This window comes from Aegilops tauschii, chromosome 2 (genome assembly GCF_002575655.3).
Source record: "Aegilops tauschii subsp. strangulata cultivar AL8/78 chromosome 2, Aet v6.0, whole genome shotgun sequence".
NCBI lineage: Eukaryota > Viridiplantae > Streptophyta > Magnoliopsida > Poales > Poaceae > Aegilops > Aegilops tauschii.
Genome location: NC_053036.3, coordinates 295,992,628 through 295,999,498, shown reverse-complemented (window position 1 = coordinate 295,999,498; position 6,871 = coordinate 295,992,628). Strand labels below are relative to the sequence as shown.

Below are 6,871 nucleotides of genomic sequence, written 5' to 3'. Positions count from 1 at the left end.
AAAGTACCACTATGGAGGTCGGAACAAGCGTCTACCTACCAAGTGAATTGTGATTGAAATGACGATGGCAACGGGTTGAGCTCTATCCACTGAAATTGAATCCATTGATGCGGTAAAGGACAGAGCAGAAACAAATCCTTCATTTACCTGCCTTGCGACCAAACAAAGAAGAAATGCTAGAGTGAGGAGACCTGTTGGTTAACCAATTGAAGGAAACGACACCTCTCCTGCTTTGCTTACTTTTGGCCAGCATTCGTCTTCGGCTTACAGTAGCGTTTGCAGCTCTATTGGAAATCGAATTTCTATGTCTGTCCATAAAAAGCATCAACTTCTAGTGCCGCCATCCACCAAAAGAGTAGGTAACCTTCTCGCTCTTTTATCTATTGGGGGATCTAGGTATATCTTCCAACTCCCCTTCCAGCACACTGGCATACAAAGCAGCCTCATAAACTGCATTTTGTAACTGAACCTCCACAGTTTTCAAACCTAAGGGTGGATCAAAAGGCACTGGTATCCTCTTATCTAACTTGAATTCAGATCAATAATCAAGGGGCACAAGAAGAAGGCCAGAGCGCGGTTCCGGCTAAAACCAACTCTGCGAGGAAAGTAGAACTAAGCGGTGACTGATCCGCTCGAACCACACTACTTACTTAGGCTCACTTACGAGAGCTCCCCTTACTCTAATCTTTGATCTAGTAGATGCGAGAAAAATCAATCCAACTCCATCTGATCTTATGATCTTTGCAGAGGACAAAGGTACTAGGTATATTTCCTCCATTTATATTCGTAAGGAAGAACTCCCCTATTCGTTTGTATCAGACTTTAGCAGGTCTTGGTGAATAAAAAAAGGCGTAGATAATGCACATTTCTTTTTAGTTCGATTTGAACTAACTAGTTTCCACGGTTCACTAGGAACCTACCGTTTGTTTGGAGTATAGCCAAGTGGTAAGGCATCGGTTTTTGGTATCGGCATGCAAAGGTTCGAATCCTTTTACTCCAGATTATGAAGACCCGATCGGATTTGTCAAGAATGAGCTAACAACTACATGGCAAGCGGCTCAGTATCAACATACCACCTGCCCGTCTTATCAATGACAATCATCCGTTTGGATGAGGCCATTCTAAGGGTTGTTTAGGATTGGTATCTGCTCTCTTCCCACGGAGTTCTTGTCCCCATGTCCAGTATCAGCAGAGGCAAGACCTGTAAGCATCAAGCCAGCCAAGAAGTAGAAGTTGGTAAAGATGGCACAAACAAAAGAAGAAAGGAACTTGGTTGGTGATCTTACATACGGGAGGCCTTCTATAGAGTGAGGCAAATAGCGATTTTGCTATAGATACTGGGATCAGAAAATGGTAGTGGATGTGGACGCAGAACAGGTGGCACGAAATGCTCGTTCAACGGACGGAGTCATACCACCGCCTCCTCCTGCAAACGAGCAAGTTCTAAGCTTTATCGATCTTCTCCGGCTCACGAAACTCTGGTCTAATGCCCGCCTTTAGAAAGGACCTGTTTCTTCCTATTATTCATATCCGCTAGGGGTACAAAGGAGAAGGAGACCAGATGCGTTAAGCTAGTTGGTAAGAGTTCTTGTCATTATTGATAGTGGCCCTAGAGAAAGAGCTTACGCTGATTGTTCTAACTTCATTCATATTTGATTCCGCAACTAAGACCTTTTCGCACATCTGTCCCAGGAGGGCAAGCGGTCAAAGCAGAAAGGGTTCTCGCTTCTCCGTCTGGAAGGAAAACAAATGGACCAAATCCTATCGATCTTTCCTTACAACTCGACTTCAAAAAAAAAGGCCGCAGAGGGCTAAAGGCAGTATCTTTGGTCTACCCAATTCCCTTGCTGCCTATTTCCTTTTATACGGTCATTCCGTGGGGCCACAAGCACCATCAATTGCATTGCCCCCGGTACCACACATCACTCCAATTAGAATAAGCAGGAATGCTGGTTGGAAAGACAGAGAAATAGAATAATGAGAATCATATGGTCTGCTTGGGAAGATAAGTGAAGAAAGCTCTAAGGTTTCCCTTCCTGCATTCAGAGCTTATCAATTCGTCCCATGCTATATAGTGAAGCAAAGCTATCTATAAATCGAGCATATCTTTTATCCGGAAGGTAGTGGGCTTTCACCCGTACTCGCCCTTCCACTTCACATGTACTAAATTAGGCTGAGTGTATGCGCACATGAAAACAAACAGAAAATGAGTGAGCACTTTCTTTCTATAGACAACGGTCAAGTCTGCGATCCAAACAGTGATGAAAAGAATTCTCAAATCATTCATGGATGGACGTGAAAGAAGGAAGAACCAAATGGCACTGCTTCCTCAAAGCGAGCTTCGGGTACCCGATCAAGGGACTAATGAAACACCAGTACATGTCATACAGAAGCTCCACTCATCCCTCCGCCAGCCCAACCTAAGTTTCTATCAGATTGAGCTATTCTTCAATCCAGTGCCCGATTCCTTTCGAACTTTGGTCCAGAAAAGAGTGCTATTGTACAACCTGGGGAAGTCAAAGCACATTCTAAGTGGGCTACATGGGTCGGCTCTTTCACATCATTCTTTTCCATTTACACGCTCTCAAACCGGGTTCTTTCACTTCAATCTCTCTCATAATCAAGCTGAGATATGATGTTGTTTCATCCTAGAATTATGAGAAATCTTTTGTTGGCTGGGACGGAACCTTAGTATAAGATAAGTTAGCACAACAGGTTGTGTCAGTTTCTCAAAAGACATGGGCTCGTCTTTCGGCGTGACTAGCTGCATTCTTTGGTTTGCTTTCTTCCACCAACTTTAGAACCATCCTTCGTTGATGACAGGCAAGCTCAACCACAGTTTCTGTAGTTTGGTTCAATTCATTCGACATTTCCATTTCCAATTGGTAAGTTCTATTTCTCCGACCCAAGGAAGAAGATCACAAGCAGGAGTCCCCTCTAGGAAGAGATGCTTTCCAAAGGCCGTACGCTACTGTTGAATGGCCAAATAGGGATTGAAACAGAGTAAATAACTAGAGTATCCCGTCGTAGTGGTAGCTGCATTTACGCAAACGGGTCCGAGCCACGGGACAAGACCAAATTGGATTGGATTTGTCACATCCGCAGATGGAAGACCGTAGATTTCTCACTTTCCCTACTCAGAGAGCACGTGTATGTAGTCCTTCTGTGTCTACTTATTTATTCGGAGAGCGCCATTAATAGGATTCAGAAATCGTACAAGCTATGGCGGAGCCGTTTACCAATGCACCAAGTTCTCCTCATATTTGATTCTTTTTTTGGTATCAATGGTTCCACGTACGTCTTTTGGGCGAGCTTTCTTCACTGTCATCAAAACCAACGCTCAAACCGAAGCTTTCCGAGCAGTTTTTTATTTCTCACTTTAGCTGCTGTCATTTTCCTCTTCCGAATTAAGCGAGTGAAAAACAAGGGGATCAGAAGAACAAACAATAAGAATGAGGGATTGAACTCCGTTTCCTTCGTATCGTATTTCAACGGATCGGGTAGTTCTAGTCTTTTTGATTACTCCTTCCTTTTTCCCATCATTTGACATAACATAATTAATAAACTGTTTGATGGTCAACGGAACGAGTATTGAAGAAAAATGCCCTTATTCCAAAGGAAGTGAGTGCCAAAGCGAAAATAGAGTAAAGAACAAAAGAACGAAATGCAAGGGTTGCATCCGCTGTTTCAAGTCTGGATGGTTCCTCCGCTAGGTTATTGAGTTGGCTCCCCCGTTATTCTTCATCAGACAACGCACACTTAATGGAAAAACGAGGTATCTTTTTGGAAAACTTCTCTACTTACGACTTTGTTAGCGCTTTGAGGGCTTCACTATGTTCTTCGAAATCTTGTATAAATAAGAAAGAACTCTTTCTCAGGAGATGACTCTACTGATACCGAGTTTCAATGCAAAATGGCTCCTGCTTCTTCTGAAAGAAAACTGGGGGAAAATCAATATGGAGCCGTCAGAGGCTTATCTGGCTGATATGACTTCCTGAAATTCTTTCCTGAGAAAAAACTAAAATGGAGGGGTTGGGGCTTTGGCTCCAGGCTCAAACTCTATCTTGTAGTAGACTGCCCTCCTAGGGAGGGCTTGGGCAACTAACTTGTGGGGCATGACATCCCAAATTCATCATTTACATTAGGAATTTCCTGAAAAAAAGCCTTATGTGTATTGGATCCGCCCTTCTGTTAGCATGAACACATGAATGAGATTCTTCTTATTCTTCCTAAATAGAACACCCCACCCTCACCTTTCTTAGGACTATCAAGCCTTCTCGAATTAGGTCTATGGTAGAAGCTTTGAACGTAGACCCGGATACAAATCTTTCACTCACTAAAAAGTGAAAACCTGTGACTATATCGTCCTGAAGATGGATGCGGTGGGAAGAAGTGGCATTTAGAAGTGTTGCTGACTTTACATTTAGGTTTCGGCATAACAAAGCTTGCACTGTCTTTTCGCACTTAGGCGCACGGCGTGCCGTTGGTAATGATTCTACTACGGTGCTGCAAATTCGCAAGCTGATCCTAAGTAATCATTGTTGTTCATTGGATTCCTCCGAAATTACTTCGTTAGGATTGAAGAATTGCTGCAATTCTTCCTGAATAGACTCGATTCTCCCGTCGAGAGTTTCTTTCAAAGTCTTACCTAAACTCTTCTGACTGAATATGAGAACGCATATAAAACAACGAGCTACTATGATTTCTTCATTATAGATTGAGATCTTCTTCGGACTTGATGCACAAATAGATGGAATAGCAGCAAATAGCATATTTCTATCCTTCATATCCGTAGAAAGAAATCTCATCTCCAGGTAACTCCATCTTTTTCAGCTCTGCTCGCTCACTTTTGAAAGGAAAGGAGACTGATCTTGACGTCGGCGTTGGTTTTTCCAACGAAACAAATAAGTTTTGGATTGAGATTTCACATAAGCATTGCACAAGGATCCGCATTAGGCGGGGAGCAGCAATGATACCACTGGCCGGGAATAAGTACCTATCCCTCTACTACTTACGATGGTTTTTGTTCTACTGAAATCCTGCGTCGAGCCGATGTTTCATTGATCGATACCGAGTACATCCATCACATCAACTATTTCACTTTTCATACACATTTATTGATGGACCAGTAAACTAGACTCGAAAAACTCCTATTTTTAAAACGAAAGACCCATCACCAAATTATGGCGCAATGCTATGACGAGCGTTCTCATAGGCCGGCACCTCGATGCATCCGTCTCAAGAGTTGTACACCTTACATATGCTTCACGCCACAATCTCTCACTTTCTGCTCCTCCATCTATCTCCATCATATAATCAATCTCACCTCTCATGTCTGAGTGAAAAAACCATATTTATTAGTATATATCAAGGCCGAGAGGACACGTTCCTCTCATGTCGAGATTAGTATCAGGGACCCTTAGTATTATTAACCGATTACTATACGTACATGCAGTGAGACAATCAATCTATGCTCTCATTCACATTTCATTCTAGCACTGCGACTCCAGCCGTATCTATCCCTAGAAGCAAATGGACCCTAGAAGCAAATGGAGTAAGTCCGATGGAACACTCGGATTGGAAAAGATAATTACACTTATAGGCATGGATGAAAAAAAGCTTGGAAACTAGTTCAAATCAAACTCAAAAGCAACTTGGTAATCCAACTTCCATTGAAGCAGCTTCCCTGGAACTAGCTTCCATTGTATCGGTTGGTGCCATTTCTTCTCTAGGAGGCAGGGCAATAGATTAAGATTAGGTGGTAAGCGAAGGAACTGTAGGGCTTACGGCTACGGGTCAGCGCAACTTCAATAGGTCGAGGGAGGAAGAGAAGAAAACGCACCTATTTCACCTGGTGTCGTAATAACCACTGTTTTCGGGTTTGAAGGCATAAGCGCAGCAGAGATCTTCTTTCATTTAAGAAGAAGCCACCGTAAAGAAGAGGAAACAAGGCGTTTAAGGGACACCGACTCCCATTATTTTCTCCTGGCCTGCTTTGGCTAAATCGACGGAGGCTTAGCTTATTATGTTTCGAGCGTTTAGCTAGCTTAGAGAATAAAGAAATCTATCTCTAAAGGGGGGAGCGGTACGACTATTTTAGGTTAGAGGAAGGTTGAAGAGAGAATATCTAAAATAGTCAGTCGGGTAGGCAAGTGTAGGTGGCTGTGGTCAAAGTGAATATGTCTTGTTTCGGTTAGCGGTTTCGGCTCTCCGGCACCGAAGTAAACTCTTTCTGTCGTGGGTCCTATGGAGTTTGGGGATGAGTGCTGACACTTTACTATGCAACATTCATGTTTCTTTCATTCCCCTTACTAGATCAAAGAGGGCATATGTGGGGTTTGAAGATGCCTGGACCTTACCACCTTATTCTAATAGCCCGCATCAATGCCTCTGCCCAGAACATAGGAGCCCCTGGGTTCAAGATCTCATATCAATTCTCAACTGCTGGGATAGAATTGGAGTGCGGCAAGAAGAAATGGAATTCTCAATAAAAGTATAAACAGGTCTTCCCCACTACTGCATAGAATCCGAGCTGGGTGGAATTGAAGTTCGGTTTCGATCAAGATACCCCTGCCTACTTACCTTAAAAAATGACTAATGATCAACCGATCTCATAGGTCCTTTTCTAGCAACTTCAAATCAGAAAGCCCTGACTCCCATCAGAAAGCCCCGACTCCCATAAAGAATGCTTGCAGATCTTTCTTTTTATTTTGATGATGATATGGACCTCATTACTGTCTCATTTTCTTATATTTATATAAGTTCTTTTTTTGGATTCGACATAAGAAGAAAAGAATCATGCTCTGTAGGATTTGAACCTACGACATTGGGTTTTGGAGACACACGTTCTACCGAACTGAACTAAGAGCAC

The 6,871-nt window shown here is 42.9% G+C and overlaps 1 non-coding gene across 1 annotated transcript; it reads right to left on the bottom strand.

Moving 5' to 3' along the window:
* Nucleotides 1–6,797: 6,797 nt before the first annotated feature.
* On the bottom strand, nucleotides 6,798–6,871 carry TRNAW-CCA (transfer RNA tryptophan (anticodon CCA)). Its single transcript has one exon. It is a non-coding gene; the product is annotated as a tRNA-Trp (tRNA).